General features: G+C 31.6%; 2 protein-coding genes across 2 annotated transcripts in view; one reads left to right on the top strand and one right to left on the bottom strand.

Moving 5' to 3' along the window:
* Positions 1–13,730, bottom strand: part of LOC129218689 (Wilms tumor protein 1-interacting protein-like) — a 54,441-nt gene extending 40,711 nt beyond the window's left edge. The window contains exon 1 of the mRNA XM_054853010.1: positions 13,516–13,730. The gene's annotated coding sequence lies outside the window, so the exon portion shown is untranslated. The remainder of the gene's footprint in view (positions 1–13,515) is intronic.
* Positions 1–23,598, top strand: part of LOC129218688 (probable nuclear hormone receptor HR3) — a 310,012-nt gene that overhangs the window by 99,851 nt on the left and 186,563 nt on the right. The window lies entirely within an intron of this gene.

The raw sequence follows: 23,598 nt of genomic DNA on the forward strand, positions 1-23,598 counted from the left end.
TTATGAGTACATTATCAGGAAACAACTTAGGCTATAATTTATTTCTAAAAAACTTAGTTTAAAAAAGTTATGATGGAAAACAGTAAATTTCATGTAATTTCCCCAATAAAGGATTAAATATAAAACTCATTGTTACAAAAATTCGTTGCTTTACAACAGCAATATTAATAGTAATCATAATGAAAATTTTGAATTAAGGCTTCTCATGAGCAAACATGAATTTAAAGTCATTTAAATATTCGGAAATTCTACTTTTTGAACACTTAGGGAAACATGGTAGAGAGCTTCTTCTTCTTTTTTTTTGTGCGTATGCGTGTGTGTTTGTGTGTACTATTTTTTTTAATGAATAGAGCGCACGGTTTTTTTAGTGATCTTTGTTTTTGTTAGTTCATATTTTGGAAATTCTTCACATTTTTATATGCTTAAATGTCGTGCTTTCGTTTCTAATTAAATACTATTTCGTTCTTTATACTTATTGCTATTTTACTTTTATGGGTAAGGAAGAAGCTCAATTTTTAATGACGTCAAAACGGTGTGTTTCGAGTTCTTTCAGTTAAAATAGAAAATGAATGAAAGTAGCGATTGTTTCTCACAATTATTACTGACCCAGGCCACGCCGGGTATTTTTGCTAGTTTGTAATATAAATGTCAGCTTAAGTTGCAAAATGATCAAAGATAAAAAATGAAAAGTAAAGTGAAGGAATAAATGAAATAAAATAAAATACATTGATAGTATGAAAATAAATAAATAAGGTGAAATTCCGTTACAACGAATACCAATACAGCGAAATTTTCTTTTTAGCAAAATACAGTCAACTCTCGATGACTCGGCCGGCCCCAAGGGAAGGGACCAGCTAAAAATTTAGAGTTATTGGTAGTTCAAGTTAAGGGAAGTTTAGACTACAGTATCAAGAGTTTGTGACCCAAGGAAAACTTCGAGACAAAGGAATATTCGAGTTATAAGCTTCGAGTTGTCGAGATCCGACAGTTAATTTTTAATCACGATTTAATTGCGATTAAATTGTTTGAATTCTCCCAAAACAAAATCTCCGTTACCATGAATAAAATTAGCGGTCCCTTGGGTTTGTTGTAACGGGATTTCACTGCAGAAAGAATACGTTACTAGAATAATTCAGTCATATTCGTTGAAATTCCTCCGAAAAGAATTAATTATTTTATCAAGAATTCAATCGTGGTTTTTTTTCTTCACAAAAGTTGAGACGCAATAAATAAGCTGAATTTAAGCGAAATGGTTGTTGATCTAAATCGTTTTTCAAAGCATGAAAGTTAATAATAGCCCAATCATTATGCTAAGAAGATAAGCAAATAGTTTACAAATAGACCTCCTTTCCACGAGACAACTTAGTAGAATCCATTTTCGAACGGGCGGTTATCAGGATGTGTAACCAGGTAGAAAAGTAAAGGAATCGCCCGGCATCCTTCACATGACAGTCAACTCATCAGGAACAGCGGGCACATATGCGTTACCTTTCTCATCTCGATGAGCTGAATGAACTTTTTAGTTGATTAAACTCATTAGGACATTGCCAAATGTTCGCTCCAACTGCGAGTTAACTAGTTGGGTCAACTCAGTTCAGTTTTAAAAGCGTAGTGGGGGGGGGGAGCAGCTACTCGAACAAACTCGGCTTTATTAGAAGAAAAGTTGATTCAACTAAGTTGCCTCGTGTGAACACAACGGAAAGCGCCAGTCAACTAAATGACAGGCAACTTTTTTGAAAAGTTGGTTTAATTAACCGCCTCGTGTGTGGGATGCCATAGTTATAACTATCAGTTTCACTAATTGGCAAATGTCTCAGCAAAGCCTGCCAAACTTTCCCATAATTTCATGTCATCCTTTGAAAACATGCGACTAAAAAAAAGTTTTCTATTTATTATTTTTATTTTTTATTTTTTTTTTAATTCTTGAATAAATGGCATTATTAGATAAAGGGCGGGAAAGACAACACATTTTGGAGTTTGAACGATGTTAAGAAAAGAAACGAAGAACGTGGACAGTTCTCGGAGAAAGACGAATCGCCGAAAAGATTTCTAAAATTAAATCTCGTTACGGATGACTACGACGTTTTTTCTTTATTTACAGCATCACTTGCTTTTCTCTAAGTTCATAAAATGCAATTATGTTGCCAAAACAAAAGCAGATACCGATCGCTCTTTTTTTTTTTCAGTTTGCTCATATCCAATGCGCGTAAATGTTCAGAATAACTACTCTAAAGAACAAGATGTTTAAATAGTAAAAAGTTTGCCCAAAATTATTAGTGTTTTATTCTTTAGTTCGTATTTGAGTTATTTTTCTGTGATTATGCACATCATGGAACTATGTTTTTGAGTTAGTTTTCTTACTTAGAAAAAACACACACACAAACTTTTATTTAAAATTTTTACACCATAACTTCCATCGAATTTCTGTAAAAATTATTACCAATAAAATTTGTGCTGTCAGTTAAAATATACATACTTGCACTAGCACAAAGCAAAACTATCCATTATGCGCTCAAGTTTTCTTGTGTGCAATTCTATTTTAATAAAAACGTCAATGGCTGTACACAGAGGCGCTCCGATGAGGTCACAGGAGGTCACTGCAAGCGCCCAAATCTTTCCTCATTTGATAAATTTTGTCTGATGATTCGGAAAATTGCGATACAATATTGCATTTAAAAAAATATATATATAAAAAAAAAACTCTCGTAATTTATCATTCGGTTTAGTTGGATATTTCATTCGGTAAACTGACGTGAGAATATGTCTCCTCCAAAGAATGTTAAGTTTGGGTCGCCCCTGGTAGAACAAGGGATCCGATAAAGATTCTAAATATGTTAGACCCTTGCTTCGTTGCTTGAGTTTTATGACGAACATGGATTATAAAACCTTTATAGAACACTTCAATAAAATGCAATTAAATTCTGAAGACTTCCAGAAACACTATTTGTATGATGTTTTTTGACTCAATAATGAACGTATTTGAAAAGATACGTGTATTACTGAGTAAATAGTATTATTTAAATATTTTGTTTCTGAAAATCGTCAAAATTTAACTCTATATTATAGTAGTAAAGCCCCTGTTCTGCATAAGAAGTTGTGTAATAAAACCAAGGAGATAACGATTTGAAGTTTTTGTAGGCTGTTTTGTGGAAAATTGATATATCTGTTAGCATCGGATTGCTCTTGTGCAAGAAGTATACGTATATTTGAGCATGTGTGGGCACCATGAGTTATGCTTTTCTAGCTAAGAGAAAAATGGGTAATTTTACTCAAGTAAATGCCTTTTTCAGATACCGGAATTAAAAGCTTTGAAACTGTTTGAATCAATTGAACTTGGCTTTGTGCGGATGTACATCGACCCAGGTTGAAAATTGTCCAAAAAAAGACGGTATGCGTCAGTGCTCAAGAGTCATGCCCAAAAGGAAAACTGTCACGTCCATAAACGTTCTGTCTTAAAAATCTGAGTCCCCATATATAGCTAACCAAGCTTCCCTCTTTTGAATGAGCTGTTGACTCCGTATAAGGGATACTAAGGCATAAAATGAGTAGTTTGTCATGGCATTTGTCTATAATGTAGGCGTCGCGAGACTTTATCACGCTTGCTAGCAAGTTCAATTTACTCCCGACACCGAAAGGGTAGGCGAAAGATTAATGAGAAAGTGGGTAAAAAAGTAAGTGTTCGAATGGAGTTCGCTAAGTATGTGTCACAATTCGAACGTGAGTTGAATGACGATTGATTCCCAAAGCAGACGAGAATTAGTATGTGTGTAAACAGGAATGTTTAGCTCTTTTTTTTTTTTTTTTTTTTTTTTGAAGCTTTGTTGGGACTATTTAAACAGGGCTGCGGAGCCGGAGGGAAAATGACGAACTCGAACTCTTTTGTCTCAAAATCAGTCCGATTCTTACTCCACAGCACTTACAGAGGTTGCGGTCTATAAGGGAAAATGACAGACTCCTATTCTAGGGAATTTTTATATCTTCTACCTCCAGACTCCGACACTTTTTCCCCCAAAGTCCGTCTGACTCCAACTCTGACAAAGCATTACTGGCGGAGTTGCGGACTCTAAAGGAAAATGACTGACCTCCGGCTCTGACTCTTGGAATTTTAAAACCTTCGACCCTCGACTCCGATTCCTTTGCCAGAGGGGTGCCCACTAGGATGATCGAAAAAAAAAAATATTTTCGGAATTTCAAATCGGCCAGGGTGAGAAAAGTTGTCCACAAGGACTAAAGGAATTACATGTAAAATTTCAAGTTGGTCAGATAATATCTTCATGCGCCGCAAAGGCAGTCAAAGATCGCAAATTGAGTTTAAAAATGCATTTTGTCTTCTTTACGAAAACATTGATTTTTAATATTTTTTCAAATCGGTGAGGGTGAAAAAAGGTACCCAATGGGGTAAAGTACTATAATGTAAAATAACATCACCGTCCGATGAAATCTTCATGCACTACTTGGCAGTCGAAATTCACGTACTGAACAAAAAAAGATTTTTTTTTTCGTCACGAAGACATTAATTGTTGAAACTTTTTAAATCGACTATGCGCAGAAAAGTTACCAATAAATATGTTCTATAAACTAGTACAAATATGATTTAAAACTACCTAGCATTTTACCCCCCCCCACCCGTTTTTTTTTGTTGACACATGCAAACTTTTGATGAAAGACAAGTCACATTCGCAAATATACACATAAGCGTTATAACATGCTATAATTAGATTCAGGTACAGGCAAGAGCCCTAAAAAATATAATGTTTTTTTGCATTATTTCAGTAAAGAACATTTTATAAATAAACCACTGTACAGTAAAGTAAAATTTAAAAAAAAAAGGAAGAGAGAGAGAGAGAGATCTATATACAGACTGAAGCAGAACATCTTTAGGCAAATTAAATAGAGAACTCTGAGTTCATATTGAAAGTATTCATACTTTCTCGTGACTGAATCGTGGCTAAAATGAAGCCATGTTGTTATATCTCTCTTCAAACTTTACTTACTGATTCTGTTACTGTTTTAACATATCGATTTGTTGCTTGAGTATGACATGGAAGGTTAGGAATGGAAATATTAAGCCTGCATTCCTGCTCCGATAGTGATTTAAAATGTCAGAATCTGCATTGTTTTTCGTAATGGGTGGCTCATATTTTTCAATTTCTTACAAGTTGTCAAGTTTTTGTGTAGTCGTTGCATCAAAGTTGAGGGCCGGAATAAAAAATTTCCTCGCAGAATGTAAGGATTTTGTTAATTTTCTCGCTTCCATTATTCTACTTAGGGGTAGTAGTATTACGTAGTACCTATGTCTCATCTCAAATCGTTGGGAGTGAAATATTTTCCTTTTGTGCTAAGAAAACTGTTCCTTCGTATGACAGGATCGATAACCCTTTTCAAATTCTCTTTTAAGTATCTCAATCGATTAATAGAAATCCAAAGCTCACTTATAGCTAGAAAGTTATACTTTACATCAAAATGACCATGTGCTGTTTACTAAAACTTTAGATTCTCAGTCTTAGACTTAGAGATTACTTGCCAAATAAATTTCGAGATAATGAGCCCAAATGTTCGATATTCTGACCTTCTCGTACTCGTATAAACATTAACGCCTAGCATGAAATGGTGTAATGGGACGTTATTCAGACAATTTCAAAAGCATAAATGGTTTTCAACCGTTAGAAATCCACGATATTAAACTTCGAACTATACCCTAGAGTAGAGGTGCGACATCGATGGCAAAACATCGATGTTTCATAACATCGATGGTCGAAACTAAAACATCGATGGTATTGATACATCGACCAAAAAACATCGATGTTTTCATCAATATATAACATACATTTTGAATGTACTACAGTACAGACTTACATTAATGATAATCTCGAACAAATGTTCTTAGTGGATCAGTGAATTCTTTTTGGCATTGCGACAATTTATTAAATTATAGCTACTATTTCAAAAATTTCTAAGTAAAGCCAATATTAAATTTTATATATATATATATATATATATATATATATATATATATATATATATATATATATATATATTCTCTAATTAACCAATTACGTACAGCAGCACATTTCGCAAGTCACAGAAAAAAGTAAACAAATCAGACCAGAGGAAGCTTTTCTGTCTCGCCGTTTATGGTTATAATACATTGAAAAAAAAAATTCCATGTTTATTTGGAATGCATTCATTTTATACTCCGTTGAAGCTTAAATGATTTTGGGAAAATTCCAGATAATCTAAGCAGCTGCAGCAGCGAATTTATTTTCTTTGAATTTGATATGTTATTTTCCGAGAAATGAGATTCAGTATATATCTGTGAGCCAACCTTGGAGAAACAATTTGAGGAGCAACTGTGGTGATTTTAAGAAAAGCATTTTGAAATTTTGCGGAGCAGCTCGGTAATCTGCATAAAATTCAGTTAAAAAAACAAAAACCACTTGTCTTAAATTGTTTTTGAGCTTTAATAATCATTTCATGCAGGAGCATAAAAATATAAAAACAGCTTTAAACACAATGTCATGCTTAAAACGGGAAATGCGGAGCAAAATACCTGTTTTGGATTTCAGGAGTTCCGCAATTTTTGCGGAGCAGTTGTCATCCCTGTTTAAGCTCATTTTACATGGTAGCTAACAGAGCTCAGATTCTACACTTTTCAAATTTAGGTTATGTCGATGTTTCCGAGAGTTTAATGTTTTGGGTCAATTTACAGATACTATCGTTTTTTTTTTCTTTCTTATTTTGAAGATCGATGTTTTGAAGCATTGATGATTTTTAATCAATGTCGCTTCTCTGTGAGAAATTTTACTATAATTTTTCAATTAAAAATGCAAAAACATCAACATCGAAAAAACATCGAACCCAAAACATCGATGTTCCAAAAACATCGAAAGTAAAACATCGACATCGATGTCGCACCCCTACCCTAGAGCTGGGCATGGAAACCTGTGGCATATGGATCACTTGAACTGTGTTTGGGGCTCTTGAGTATTTTCATAAAATGTTAAAAAACATCTGCAAGAAGTGTCATTTGCCAATGTTTCCGCGAGTAAAATCTTTCATCTTAATTCATTCTTTCATATTTCAAAGTACGTATATCATTTTCGTTGCAGAAATAACTCTGTTCTCAAATGCTTTTGTTCATAAACTTTACGCCAAGATTTCCACATACGTTTAGCCGTTTCTTCATGCTTGATGCGAATTGATTTGTTAATGTTATACTATTATTTTAAGCAATTTACTTTTTGATCTATTTTTCCAACAGGAAAAGTGGTGGACGGTAATTTATACTCTAACTTTAGAACTACAGACAGGGATAGAAACATGAATATTAAGATTGTATTTAATCTTTGTTTTTGAAGATTTTGTTCCATCAAAGCTTTTTGCTTTTGTTCTAATGTTGGATGGTTTATTCTCTTTTTTTATGTTATTTTAATTGAGCAAAAAAGATTGTTTTTTAATATCACTTTTTTGCGGCTAAATAAATAATGAAAACGCGATTGGTAAATAGCGAATCACATGATTAATTGATTTCTGTGGCAAGTATGAATTATTTTAATTTATGAAGCAACTTTTCTACCCGTGGTCGATCTCAAAAGTTAGGATTTTTTTTTTCATTCGTAATAAAATGAGTATTTTAGGGCTCGATTTGCAAATTTCGACTGTCAAGTGGTGCATGAAGTTTTCATCGAACTGTGATGTTATTTTACATCATAGTATTTCACCCCATTGGGTACCTCTTTTCACCTTGATCGATTTGAAAAGTTATTAAAAATATATGTTTTTGTAAAGAAGATAAAATGCATTTTTAGGCTCAATTTGCGATCTTTGACCGCCTTGCGGCGCATGAAGATATTAACTGACCAACTTAAAATTTCACATGTAATTGTTTAGTCCTTGTGGGCAACTTTTCTCACCCTGGCTGATTTGAAATTCCGAAAATAATTTTTTTCGATCCATCCTAGTGCCCACGTAGGGGTGGGGGGCATTGAAATTTTACGGGGGGGGAGGGGTCTGAGGGGTATTTTTCTCTTTTTAGGGGCTTTTGCTGTGTGGGGGTCTTTCGGATACTTAGGGGGTGGGGTGCGCCCTTGCTCTTAAGGGGGGGCACCTTTATTTACTCCAAAATCAGTCTGACTCCGACTCCGCAGCCCTGCTTTTTAAAAGTGTTTCAAGTAAAAAAGGAAAGTTTTCATCACGGGGGCTTGTGTCAGCAATTAGGATTACTCAATTCATGGGCGAGGGAAGTGTTAGGAAGTCCCCATAATCCCATGTAACTAGTGGGAAATGACTTCCTATAGAATTTTTAAAATGCTTGAGTCCAAAATCAGCTATTTTTTTTTCCATCTGTGCTTAGTTAATGTCTTCATAGGGCTCTGGGGGAAGTATAACTATACATTATTACTTAAATAGAGAAACAATACTCCTCCCCTCCTTTTCACCAAAGAAGGTGCTAAAAGTTAAATTAAATATTTTTTTTGCTTCAAGGAGAAATTAATTTTTTTGTCTTTCAACTAATCTTTCAAGGGGCTGTCCATGAATAATGGCACACTTTTTTTTCAACATATTTGCCCTCCCCCCTCCGTTGTTGCAAGTCACGTTACTTTTCATAAACGTATTCTTATAAACAAAATGCTTGATGTCATTCTTTCTGTTACCCCCTCCCACACTCTTGTCATTTACTCACAATTTCACGACCCCTTCCCTCCCCTCAAGGCGTGACTTCATTTGTGGACAGCCTCTACTAATGATATGACCCCTGCGTAAGTTACCAAATACAGCTTAAAACTTTCAAGTATAAAAATTGTTGGAAAAATTAGATTTCTGACCACCTCTAAAACAAGAAGCTGGATCTGCCCTTTGATGAACACAAGATTATTTTACATTCCATGCTTTTTCTTTGCCGCGACAAAACGTGAATTAAAATTTTTCAAATAATAATAATTATATTTTGGAAAAGAAACTTTATTTCAATTTTAGAAAGGTTTTATCAGCTAATAAGAGAGCAGTACGGATTCTTGTGGTATGCGCTCTCCCGCGGAAAGTAGTCACATGGGTCACATTCATATGGGCGCCCGGCGCTCATGCTGGTAAATACACTTAAAATGTTGACATGAGTTGCCTTTCATAAAAAGCTGTTTTTCCTTAAAATTAGTTTTTTTTTAAATTTTAAACATAGGTCAGTAATTAAATAAAATAAAACCTTTTTTAAGAGAAAATTCAATTATCTGAATGGAGTCCGATCCCAATTGATTTGAATAATTGGAGTTCTATTGTAGGGTACTGTGGGATAAAGTGAAATAGCGGGGCAAATTGAAATGGTCAAATATTTACTCTGCTATTAGCGCCACCTATCTAGTAGTATTTTAACTATGTGTAGTACCACATGCAGTTTATTCCAGTCAAGAAAAAATTACCTCATTAAATAAAAGAATATGTAAGAGAAGTAATTTTCAAAAAATGATACTCATATTGTAATATTTTGTAGCAATTAAAAATTTTTTTTGTTACATTATTAAACGATAAAGTTCTTGTTATTAACAGTTTAAATGAGAGCTCCTAATATTCAGTGCAGTATTTATTCGTTTAGTATTAAGCTTATTTGTATTTTAAATCCTTTTTCACTGTTAGTCAAGCGCATGCGGGGTAAAGTGGATGGGGCAAAGTGAAATAGTTCATTTCATTTACTTATTCAATCTTTTATCAAATCATTTGCGTATTCATTTATTAATTATCTCATTTACATTACATCATTTGAATAGGGGTCCTTTATTAATTCATTTATTTTATTATTCATTTATTAGCGGATTAATTTTTTCTCATTTATTAAGTCATTTGTTTATTTATTTATTCGTTTATTGTTTCATTTTCTTTTGATTTATTCATCCATACCTTTGCTTACTCAATTATTTTATTAAAATATCTTTAATGATTGATTAAAAAAGATTCCATTAAAAAAGTATTTCACTTTGCCCATGAAAAAAAAAGTGATTTTTTTTTTTTTTTTTTGGAGGTACTAAATTACTGACAAAAATAAAAAATCATGTTTCAATGCACGTTTTATTATAAAATATGTACCGTAATTTTCAGAAAAAATTTCCAATTTGTTATTTTCAAAAAAATAAGTTATCTTAACTATTTTACTTTGTTCCCACAAAGGTTCGCTGATATATATCAGTCGATATATATCATGATATTTATAACGATATATATCCGATATTTATTTTGAAAATATCATGATATTTTAGATATTTATTTTTTCAGCTATGGTATTTTCAATATAAAAAAATATATGAATCATAGCCATATTGTTTATTTATTATTAAAAACAACCAAAAAGTTATATACTATATTTTAATGATGCATTGATACATCATTAATACAACAAAGTAATATAATATTATACATATTTATTTGTATTCATAAAAAACTTAAGCAATGTAACAATTTTAATTCATGTTAAAAGTGCCTAACTAAATATATACTAAACGTTGGTCAGAAAAAAAGAAAATGTCTTATGACTGTGCACTGACCAATGCATATTTTTATTTCTGAATCAAAAACTGTGTAAAACTAGCCAACAGAAGAAAAATAAGTAAAACAGCTAATGCTAAATTAACTCAATTCAAATTGATAAAAATGTTAAATGAAATATTAGGTGTGAAAAATGAAAGAAACCTTACTTTTACGTCTGCATATTGTAATCTTTATACATAAATGGCTACCTCTGTGTGTATGTATGTCCGGGATAATCTTCAAGACTACTGGACCGATTTCAACCATTTTTTCACCATAGATAGCTACATTATCAGGGAGCAACTTAGGCTATAATTTATCCCTAAGAAACTTAATTTAAAAACTTTATGATGGAAAACAATAAATGTCATGTAATTTCCCCGTTAAATGATTAAATATAAAATACATTGTTACGAAAATTCGTTGCCTTACATCAGCAATATTAAAAGTAATCACAATGAAAATTTTGAATCAATGCTTCTCTGGAGCAAGCATGACATTTATTACTTTTCTCAGGAATTGTATTCTCATATTTATACATAATGGCTACTTCTGTGTATATGTATGTATGCATGTCCAGGGTAATCTTCAAAACTACTGACCAATTTCAACCATTTTTTCACCATAGACAGCTACATTACCAGGGAGCAACTTAGGTTATAATTTATTCCTAAAAATCCTAGTTTAAAAACGTTATGATGGAAAACAGCAAATGTCATGTAATTTCCCCATTAAATGATTAAATATAAAACCCATTGTTACGAAAATTCGTTGCCTTAGAACAGCAATATTAAAAGTAATCATAATGAAAAATTTTGAATCAAGACTTCTCCGGAGCAAACATGAGTTTAAAGTCATTTAAACATTTGGAAACTCTACCTTTTGCACACTTAAGGAAACATAGAGAGCTTTTTTCTTTTTCTTTTTTCTTTTTGTTTGTGTGTACTATTTAATTAAATAAAGCTCACGGTTTTTTAGTGCTCTTTGTTTTAGTTAGTTCTTATTTTGGAAATTCATATTTTGGAAAAGCAATTTTTATATGCTTCAATTCGCGATTTTGTTTCTAAATGAATACTCGTTCGTTCTTTATACTTATTGCTATTTTACTTTTATGGGTAAGGACGAAGCTCGATTTTTAATCACGTCAAAGCGGTGTGTTTTGAGTTCTTTCAGTTAAAACAGAAAACGAAAGAAAGTAACGATTGTTTCTCACAATTATTACTGACCCAGGTAACGCCGGGTATTTTTGCTAGTAACAATATTAAAAAATAAAGAATGATTTGACGATGCATTTACTATTTCAAAGACTTAAGTTTGTGCTGATTGAAAATATCGGATATGTATCAAAATATCGGACATTTTGGATATTTTCGAAAATATCACGATATTTTCCATCCCTGGTCCCCACATTCCCCAACTTAGACGAATCGCACAGATGCGACAAGAGTTTAACTTGCTCTTTTTTGATACTTTGGCAGAAAGTTAGTTTAACATAACTAGAGAGAGAGAGAGGGCTTAGTGGCCGTTAAACGGAAAATCAATAGTGGCATATCTTTGACATTTCCCTATTTAGAAGAATTGCAATATTTAATACTAATTTAGATCAATGGCGGGTTTACAACTTCGGTAGCCCTTTAGAAATGAACAGAAGTACATAAAATATTTTTCGTGTAGCTTTTTCGATCTCCATCGGCGCCAATCGCAATTATCGCATGGTAACTCCGCCACTGAGTTGACTGCGAAAACCTGTCAGTAATAACAAAGTATCATTGATTTTTTGAGTATATTGTCTCATTTAATGCAAATCGACTAAACTTAGTTCAATTTAAAACCATGACTTTCTCCAATGCTGTTTTCTTGAGATGATACACTATTAACTCTCGATAGTAAGTGAAATGTTCATGAAAAGTGTACAAAAATTTTTTTAAAAAAAAGGAAACGAACCAATATTTGTATTTAGGGGCGCACCGATGGAAAGGCACGGGAGGTCACTGTGATCTCCCAAAAATCCCTTTATTTGGCAAATTCAGAGATAGTTTTACAACAGGGTTCAAAAATATTCAAAAATATCATATTTTCAAAAATATCGAAAATATCCGATATTTTGATACACGTCGGATATTTTGATATGTATCCGATATTTTCAATCAGCACTAACTTAAGTCTTCAAATTAGTAAATGCGTCCTCAAATCACTCTTTCTCTTCTAAAATTGTTACTACAATAATTAGATTTAAAATTCAGGTTTCTTTCAAAATTTATACCTAATATTGAATTTAACATTTTTATCAATTTTAATGGAACTAGTTTAGCATTAGCTGTTTTACTCACTTTTCTTCTGTTAGCTATATGATTCAGGAATAAAAAAATATCGGTGCACAGTCAAGACATTTTCTTTTTTCCGACCAACGTTTAATATTTAACTTGGCACTTTTAATATGAATTAAAATTGTTACATTACTAATAATTTTATGAATATATAAAATAAAAAATGGAATATTATATTACTTTGTTATATTAATGATGTATTAATACATCATAAAAATATAATACATAACTTTTTTTTTTTAATATTAAATGAGCAATATAAATAAGATTAATCTAATTTTTATATTGAAAATATACCGTAGTTGAAAAAATAAATATCGAAAATATCAAAATATCATGTTATTTTCAAAATAAATATCGTATATATATCGTGATATATATCATGATATATATCGACTGATATAAATCGGCGAATCCTGTTTTGCAATACCGCTTTTTTTTTTTCAATGATATCTAGTTGCTTCTCATTAGATGTAGGTATGTGCCTGCTATTCATATCAGACATTTTATCACCCCCCCCCCTCCTCCCGCATTTTTATTATCCCCGCCCAAAATTTTAAATTCGGGACGCCCCTATCTGTACCTACAATAAATGATATAGCCCCACGAAAAAAAAAACAATACAACACGAGTTAAATCATCAAAAAGAGAAACACAGTGAAAAAAAATTACTCACCTGTTCTATTGGCAAAAAAACGCAAAACAAGGAACAAAGTTGCGATCACAGTTCTGTTGATAATGGAATGTGTCACTTGAAATTCGCGCGCTTTTTTATGTTTCCTCCCGGCAGACGATAATTTGTTCCTGAAACAACGATCTCGTGAACAGTTTCAGTTCCTTACACGGTCGAGCATCGTCTTTATATACACAAGTGGGCTTCGCACATACCTCACCCACGCACGACAACGGCGAATAACAAGCAAAAGCAACGCAAAATAATTTTTTAAAAAATGCATCTCCTTCTGCGAGCGGGTGAAAGCAGCTTTGGCGCCGACACTGCGGAATCGGTGATGAATTTCGCCATTTGCGCGAAGTGAGATGCGGCAAAAAAGAAATACCTCGGAAAAAGATTCGGAATGATATGTTTTCTTTTGGCGAGTGCATGAGGGGTAAATAATTTGCTGTCTCTCACGGCATGATACGTTGTTGCTAAGTCTAGAATGTTTTAACTAGGGCTAATGCTCGGATTATGCACTTTTTTCGAAAATATATTGCATTGCCTTGCAAAAGCGTTTTCTCCCGAAAGTTTACTAACTGGCTCTTCGTTAAAATGCACAGGAGAATTTTTCGTCTTTGGATTCTCAGCACTCGTTGTTGCACAATGATAGGCTTGCCAGATTTCTGAAATGCACAACCGGGACACCGGAATCCCCCCCCCCCCCCAACGTCGCTAGTATTCAAAGGGGTACACATCCCTGGCTGATTTTTGGAGTGTTTTATAGGGCGGCAGTTTATTCTCAATGCTATGGTTACTAATTTTGAACCTAAACAGGGGTGAAAATTACATAAGCTGATAAAATTTGAACATTTCACTTCCGAGATAAAAATTATCTACAATTTGCTTTAGTTAGAAAAAACATTGAATGAGGAATACAGAATTGAACAATATTAGGCCATACGTTTCATTTTATAAGACTTTTTCTTTTATTCTTGTTGTAAAAATCCTCTTAAGCTAATCCGTTATTAATTTGACAAGTAATTGTTACAAATGCTTAAGTAATTATCCAAAATAATCCTTCAAAGTTAATTTTTTTTCGACCTTTTTGTTCATTTGTAATCAGGTTTATCTCTTTCCGGGACGTGAAGTAAACCGATCGGGACATTGGGATTTTGTTTGAAAACCGCGACGTCTGGCAAACCTGCACAATGGGGTTGATTCCTTCAGTCAAAAGTATTACATTTAGTCACTGAAATTGATAGAATAAGCAAAAAATAATAACATGGAGTGAGAAAAAAACTTTAATTTTCCCAACACCTAATTTTTAATTAATTTTTTTGAATGTCCATTTCGGAAAATAAGGCGTGGTCTTTATGACGTCACAAGTAACGTACTTTGGCGCATCTGTCTACCGCGTTTCCTTGTTATGGTAATGAAGAAGCGAATTAAATATTGCACTCTACTCTTGCTATCAGGGCCGGACCTAGTAGTTTTGCCGCCCTAGGTGATATCAACAAGCGCCGCCCCCTTTCCCATTGAATAATAATAATACAAAATGTTGTAAAAATGAAATAAATAATTTTATAAAGTGCTTAAAATTTTAGTTAGTTTCTAGTTAAATTCCAAACTGGGTTTTACATATAACAAAGCACTGGTACACACTTTAAGTTATCTTTTTTAGCATTTTAACTAGTGCATCTTATGGCACTGAAAACAAACATTAATAATTTCAAGAGATTTTTAAATCACGCAATTTGTCGCCTCTAAAGTTACTTTGAATTTCTAGTTAAATTCCGAACCATGTCTTGAATATTCAAGCACTGATACACAATCTAAATAAATTTTTTTAGCATTGAAGCTGTGAATCTTATAGTGCTGAAACAGATATTCATACTTAAAAAAAAAAAAAGCGTACGCAATGAAATTGCACCGTTTAAAATAATTGTTAAAAAGATATTAAAAAAAATAATAAAAAAAAAAAACTTTGTCAAATTATTTAAAAAATGGTCAGATCCTATGTTTTTAAGAGATCCTATGTCTATAATGTCAGAGCTATGTTTTTTCTTTCGGGAAAAAATATTATTAAAATTTCGGAAACGACCCCTTTGTTCAAGGAAAGTTCAAGCTGTGCCGGTAAAGTTTGCACCTCTTCAAAGTTTTAAATATATTTGACTTAAGAGAATCAAAAGACCAAAAAGCCTAGTTCTGGGTATTCGTCAGGCAAGGTTACGAAATAAGTCCTGCCACTGGTTTACCATTTGGAATGCTATGTTCGACTGTTTCATTCTAATTATTTACTTTCACACATTTTTTGAACATTTTTGAGCCATTTGTTTTGATCAGAAGTGACATGCAATTTTTTTCTTTTAAAGCTCTTACCCATTCACCATCAGAAATTAGCAATGGTCTCGTGATCTTTTTATCTGCCATGTGTGACGTCATGAAAAAATGGTTTCGTTATTTTATGTCACGTGGTCATTTGCTGTGCCGTCATATACAAATACAAATAAAAATGTGACGACCAGCAACAGGCTCTTGGCCCAGTTAGGCTGGTCCTAGTCAGTTTATTAGTCCCCAATGAAGATCAATGGCCCTCTTAAAGCTATCCACCCCCTTGCTCATTACCACCTCTTTCAGTAAGCTGTTCTGAGTGCCCACAACCCTACTAAAGTAATAGTTTTTCCTAATTTCCAGATTTGCCTGAGATTTGAATAGCTTAAAACAATGACCCCTCGTCCTGCTTTCGGTGCAAAAATTTAATCCATTAACATCATTCATTTCGCTAAATTTAAACAACTGAATCATGTTCCCTCTGATCCTCCTTTGCTCCAGGCTATACATATTTAGCCTATTAAGTCTGGTATCATAATATAAATCTGGAAGTCCCCTTAACTAGTCTAGTTACCCTTCTTTGAACCCTTTCCAATACACAAATATCTTTCCTCGGATAAGGCGACCAAAACTGCACAGCATGCTCCAAATGTGGTCTTGCTAAACTCCTATATAAAGGCAGAAGAACCGATGAAATTATCCAATCGCATTTAGGGGTTTTCAGGTGTTCAATGAGTTGAGTTTAGGGGGAAATTTTTAAGTGTTGGCAACCCTGTAGTAAACATCGACATATGAATAATGCAAGGGTAGGTGATAGCCGGGATGTGCTATTTATGAGTTAATTGGGTTGTTTCCTACAGTCAAAAGTACTACTTTTAGTCACTTAAATTGATAGAATAAGAAAAAAATAATAATAATAATAACATGGACCCAGAAAATACTTTCATTTTCCAAATAGTTATTTTCTAATTAATTTTTTAAATGATCGATTTTTCTAACGAGGCGTGGTCTTTATGACGTCACAAATGATGCACTTAGGCGAATTTTTCTACCACGTTTCCACGTTAAGATAATCAAAAAGCGAATTAAATATTGCGCTCTACCCTTGCTATCAACTGTTTCGTTGCCAGTACACGTGAGTAAAGATGTGAATGAAATATTTTGCTCAGTGAATGGCATTTCATCATTTGTGATGTCATCGGCAGAAGCGTAAACAATGAAAGCGCACCGATTAAAGTATTTTTTTTAAATATTAAACTTGAACAAATTATTTAAAAAATGGTCAGATCCTATGTTTTTAAACATGCTCTTTCAGAAAAAATACTTTAAAAATTTTTTTGAATGATCCCATTGCGCCAATTGATGCATTCACTTTTGAAACATTTTCCTACTTGCACTTGCTTTTTGTTTTATTTTTAAGTTTAGTGTTTAAAAGGTTTTTGCTTTGATGAATTGGCAGCAGGGTCATTCCATAGTGACTAACGTAACCTTCGCAGCTGATTTTCTACCTCTTTTTACTTAAAACTGGGAGTAAAAGAAATTTTTTTTGATTTAATATGCGGATTTAAAATGTACAATGTGGCTATTTTTTCGCAGTTACGCAAGCATTTAAAATCGGCTGATGATGTATTTGTAAAAGGCAAACAGTCTATTTTAAAAATATACTACAAATTTATTACAGCTGATTTTTTTTTTTGCCTTTAAAGGTACTTTTACGAAAGACTGTAACTAACGTAACCATCGAATAACCAGCAATGCATGCATATAAAAAACTTTTTGCAATTAATCTATTGCTCTTACATTGCTTTAACACTTTTTAGGAACCTGTTTTATGTTGCGTTATGGTTCTAACTTTACTTTTTTTTCTACATTAGTGTAAGAAATTGAATGGAATCATTCAGTTCGATTAACTCAATTTGAATGTGCCAAAAAATAAATAAATAAATAAATAAATAACTCTGCTTTTACTAACTGAAGAACATTATTTTGGGGCAAATTGAATCCAAATTATCTCCGTTTAAAAATTTTAACTTTATACAAGTTGGTAGTTTCACCAAATTCTAGTATCCTGCCAATATACTAGTTATATCGTCATAAGAAACTCCGTAGTCCAATTCAACGACACATTATTCTTGAATGTTTACTAATTCATCGAACGAATAGTGTTGTAGATCCTGAATTAAAATGTAATATTGAAAAAAAAACTCAAACATTTTTGCAGAATGCATTTTAATTCCAGATATCACCGCAAATGTTTAAACTTCTAAATCATCATTCATTTTCTGTAATATGTTGCAGCAGCGTTAATTGTCACTGTATCATGTAACATCTTCAAATGTTTTCCAACGAGCTGCCATTACTTCATTTTACTCATAATAATAAGTGGAAATATACTCATGTTCTAAAAAATAGAAAGGTTCTCCTTTGTTAGGTTGCCTTTCTATTTTCTTGATTCTTTGGCATGGATTCTTGTGTTGAATGCATATTTATAAGGGTACTCATTTTGCTTTACTCACCCTTCTTTTGAAAAATAATAATTCCTTTTCAAACTGGAAGTATTTCTTTTTAAAGAAGACCTTTAAAAAGCCTTCTTTTAAGTAGAAAGAAGGTCTACATTGTAATATTACTGGTATTTTTTACCCTAAATATTTTCAATCAATGTAGAATGTCTACATAATCAAAATTGTTCATGAAAAAGTACATTAAATTAAATAAGTTTTAAATATTAGCAGTCACTTTAAAAATGTTACGTTAGTCACACTAATCAATTTACATTTACTGGATCTAAAATAAATATTTTGCACTTTTTAAGTAGATAATGATACAGATGTAAGAAAATAAAAAAGTGCTGTTTGGTCCAATCATCTGGTTTAGTTTTTAAACAGTACATTTTCGTGACTAACAAAAAAATAACCCAACTAATTACAATACTTATCTCATAATAATGCACGAGTAAAAGGAACAGTTAATTTCATTGGGTCAACATCTAATCTTTTAGAATAAACATAGTTCTTTTAAAAACTTGCAAAACTTTTTTACACTGCGCAAGAAAACTTAGACGCATGCTTTCGCGCATGGTAAACCTTTTCTACAACCTCGCACGTTTAGAGATAGAAGAAAAACACCGAATGTGAAATTTTCGCAAACTGTTACTGGATTTATATACTAGAAAGTATGCTGAATGAAATGATAGATAGCAATTAGAACTTTGTGTAAAAAACAAATTCTGAGGCTGAGGTTGATAGTTCTATGGAATGACCCTTAATACATAGATGTGTTCGAGCAACACTCACAAGTATAATACTCTTAATGTTCACAAAAGTGTTATGACGTATATTATTTTCAAAGCACCATAATATCATACATAATTTTCAATTTGTAACAGTAAACAGTATTGTAACAGGTTTGTTGTTAGTTTAACATCCAATTTAGGTTGACCTACTCCCATCGAGCTTCCTAATCAAATGAATATGTTATGCAATATAATGTGCAAAAAAACAAAGCGTGCTAGGGTTGAATTCCCACAACCCTGCACAGATGTTTCTAATCAAATATTATTTAGCTAATTTTTTTCGATACTCTTTATTTAGGAAACAAAGTAACACTCACAAGAAAGACAGCTACTCAAATACTAAAAATTTCTTAAATAAATAAATATTTATTCTATTTTGACTTATTACTGAGTATTTAAGATAGTTTAATCTGGATTTGTTAAATTATTTACTTCTAGAAAATAAATTACGGGATCTTTACTAATAATAAAGCTGAAAGTCTCTCTGTCTGGATCTCTCTCTGTCCGGATCTCTGTCTGTCAGGATCTCTGTGACGCGCATAGCAACTAGATTGTTCGGCCGATTTTCATGAAATTTGGCACAGAATTAGTTTGTAGCATGGGGTGGGCACCTCGAAGCGTTTTTTTGTAAATTCGGTTTTGTTCTTTTTCTATTCCAATTTTAAGAACATTTTCCCGAGCAAAATTATCATAAGATGGACGAGTAAATTACCAATTTATCATAACGTGGAACCGCAACATGGGCAAGGCAATTGGCGGGAAATTCATCATACATTATTTGTAAATATACAGGCGAACCAAAAGACCTTTTAATTTTCTACTACGGGCAAAGCCGTGCGGGTGCCACTAGTGTTTTTTATAAAGGTAACACTCATGAGGAAAACAGTGACTTGCCAAGAAGTTTTTCGGAATTTCTAATATCTAAATAAATTAACTCATAAATAATCACCTGGTTAGAAAGCTATAAATTGTAAGGAGTTTGTACCTAGGAAAGTTTTAATGCTTATAACAACAAAATTTTTCAAATTGTGTCCAACCTAATGTTTCAATGTAAATCACCCAGAAACGAAGTAAAAATTGTCGATCTTTATATATTAATATGGCTATGAGAAGTTTGATCATTCAGTATCATACGATTCTTATCTAAAAATGTAAATGATCGTGAAAAAACTATGAATTTCTGATTTTAAAACAGAATAATCAAATCCCGAAATAGTTAGAAAACATTGTCCTAATTTCAATAGTAAACTTAATGGATTTGAAAACATTAATTCAGATGTACAATGCTATAGAACCCTCCTCCCCCAATCAGAAATCAAGTCCATTAAGGGGAAAAAAAAAAGACTTTAAGGCTTCCTAAAACAAGGCCTAAAAAATATCAATGGCACAGCTTGCGCCCTCATGGACACCCGTGTAATCGAGAATATTAGTGTTTAAAAGAATGTCCAACAAAAGTTAAAATACACATCCTTAATAGAAATACTTCAATCGTAGTGCATAAATGCTTTAGGTTGTTCTTTCCTTTTTTTTTTTTTTTTTGCAAAATATTTAAATCTTTGAAATTTTTAATACAGATTAATAAGTCTGTTAAAATTTAAAAGTTTCAGCATTTAGTAATGAAGTGAACGTATGATTTCCCTAAATGAGTAAGTTAAAAAATGTTATTATAAATATTGAGATATAAACATTGTTAAAGTGTATTCAGTGTAAAATGCTCTGGAAGTATTTCAAGTATTTTCTATAACACTTTAAAGATTTCATTTTTGTAAAATATTTAAATCTTTGAAATTTTTGATAAGGATAGTTGTTCAATTTAAAAAGTTTCAGCTTTTGTTAATGAAGTGAATGTATGATTTCACTAAATGAGTAAGTTAAAAAATATTTTAAGATATTTAAATACAAACATTGTAAAGTGTATTCAGAGTAAAGAAGTGAATCTTATGTGACATGGCACCACTGTTTGATTTATTTCAGCTTTCATAAGTAAAAAAGAATTTCATAAAACTGCTCAATTTTTTCTGTACTTTGAGTGTCTTGAACGTTAAATGTGATTTAAATCATTCATTTGGTTTAACTTTCATTAAAAAGTATTACTGTTATGAAAATAGATTAAAATATACTGCTTTTCACATCGTTTAAAATATATTTTCTATTTAATTATAAAATGTATTTTTGATCAAATTAATCTGTAAATAAAAATTTGAATGAATAAATGAAAAGAAAATAGAAGAATAAACTAATACTTAAATTAATTAATCCATAATTATGTGAAGAAAAATAAATGAGTGAATAAAAGAGAGAACGAATAAGAAAATAAGTGAATGAATGAATAAAGTGAATTACCAAATGAAGGAATGAAAATGAAAAAAATTAATAAATGAATACAGAAGTGTTTTAGTTCATTGATTGTGTGAGTAAAAGAAATAAGTTAATTTCGCTTTGCCCCATCCACTTTGCCCCGCATGTACTCGACTACTTGAGAAAAATATTTAAAATACAAATAAACTTAATATTTACTAAATAAATATTGCAACGCATGCAATTAGGTCACAATTAATATTTAAAATGTTAATAAGAACTTTATAGTTTTATGATATCAAAAATATATTCTGACTTACGACAAATATTACAGTAAGAGTACCAATTTTTGAAAATTGCCAGTATTATCTTATGCTTTAATCTTCGGCGGTATTTTTTTTCGGACTGAAATAGACTACATGTGCAACTACGTTGTTAAAATATTGCCAAATAGGTGGCGCTAAACGCAAAGCATTTCAACTCTTCATTTTGCTCCGCTATTTCACTTTGCCCCACATTCCCCTACTTAAAATAAGAACAATGTATTTCAGAATTTTTCACTTTTTCATTTTGACATTTTTCACTTTTTTCTTATGAGGCAGAATGAAAGATAAAATATTTTTCTAATAAAATATTTTCTGCTCAATTATTAAAACTATTTTTGATCGAATGAATGAGGAGATAAAAGTATGGATGAATAAATGAATAGGTATGAAACAATAAACAAATGAACAAATAAATAAATGAGTTAATATATGAGAAAAATAAATGGATGAATAAAATAGTGAAGGATTAAAAAAATGAGTGAATGAATGAACAAATAAATGAATTATTAAATGAAGGAATGCAAATGAATTAGGTAACAAATGAATACGTAAGTCATTTGACAAATGATTGAACAAGTGAACAAAATCCACTATTTCACTTTTCCGTCATCCACTTTGACCCGCTTGTACTTGACTAATTGTACAAAACCTTTTAAATAGAAATAAGCTTAATATTAAAAAAATAAGTAATACCCCGAGTATTAGTAGGCCTCAATTAATATTTAAAATGTCCATGACAAAAAAATTTTGATTTTATACTAACAAAAATAATTTTTCATTTACAACAAAATACTGCAATATGAGTATCAGTTTTAGAAAATTGCTTGCATTATCATTAGCTTTTAAATTCAAAGGTAACTTTTTCCTGACTGGAATAGGCTACATGTGTGACGACAAAGTTAAAATATTACACATATGGGGCACTAAAAGCAGAGTAAATACTTCACCATTTGTTTTACCCAGTATTCTCCTACTTTTGTAAAATTAGTATAATCAATGTTTAAAATTCTTGTAATCTATGTTATTAAATTCAAAAAGATTTGATTTGAGGGCAAATAAAATATTTAAATCAAATCAAAAAATAAAAAGAAAATAAATAAATAAACACAAAAAGAGTTTTAATAAAATTACGAAACTTAAGTTCAAAATAAGTTTTGATAAAAAAAGAGTTATTTTTTCAATTTTTGATTGTGAAAATGATTTCATCAAATTCGTTGATAATAACAATAATATTGAATTTCTATTATTCGCCTAAATTCAGTAGTGAGACAAATGAAATAAAAATTATTCCGGCTTATAAACACACACACACACACACAAAAAGAAAAAAAATCAGCTTATTTTATGCAGTGAAATGCAGTTTATTATATTTGATTATACACAGTTATTAAAATACGATTCCATTAAAAATTGCTGCAATACTTACATTGCTTTACAAATAAAAATATCAACTGTTTGTATTTTCTAACATTTATTTATTTATAGTAAAATTATTAGCTAAATCTAAAAAACCTGAGTTCTTTCTTATAATAATTTTTTGTTTTTCCATTTCTCCTCCATGCATTTTTAACCGTTACGTTACCATAGGATAAAAACGCGCAATGGGAAATACCTTATGTTTTTGTCACCAACAACTGATATAAAAAAGAAAATAATAATTAAATGCAGCGAAAAATAAAATTCAGAATTCTGGGATTAGGATCACATGAGTTTAAAAGCTAAAAATAAAAAGTTTAGCTATAAACTTTAATTTTGAAAAATATTAGGAAAAGGTTTGTTTGCATGGTATGCCTCTTGTTATGGGATCCCACAAAAACAACGATAGAAAACAAGGGTACGTATTTTATGACTATA

Source organism: Uloborus diversus, chromosome 3 (genome assembly GCF_026930045.1).
Source record: "Uloborus diversus isolate 005 chromosome 3, Udiv.v.3.1, whole genome shotgun sequence".
NCBI classification, from domain to species: Eukaryota; Metazoa; Arthropoda; class Arachnida; order Araneae; family Uloboridae; genus Uloborus; species Uloborus diversus.